Below are 262 nucleotides of genomic sequence, written 5' to 3'. Positions count from 1 at the left end.
CCCCCCTGGATCCCCCCACCCCCGGCCAGAGGGGGTAACCCAACCCCCGGTGTGTTCCATCGTCGTTGGCATCCGCGGCATTCCAATTAGCTCGCGAATCAAAAGAGCCCCACTGCCTTTGTGGGGTCTCACCCCCTCCTACCCCCTGGTAAACTGTCTCCTTCCCTCTCTTCCACCCCCGACGGCTCAACGTCGCCTCTCTTTCCGGCCGCCTCTGTATCGCTCTTCCTCTTTCGATCGTTCCCCTTTCTTCTTCTCCTGT

The sequence above is a fragment of the Apis dorsata genome, unplaced genomic scaffold (genome assembly GCF_000469605.1).
Source record: "Apis dorsata unplaced genomic scaffold, Apis dorsata 1.3 scaffold_220, whole genome shotgun sequence".
NCBI classification, from domain to species: domain Eukaryota; kingdom Metazoa; phylum Arthropoda; class Insecta; order Hymenoptera; family Apidae; genus Apis; species Apis dorsata.
This window is presented reverse-complemented; position numbering follows the sequence as displayed.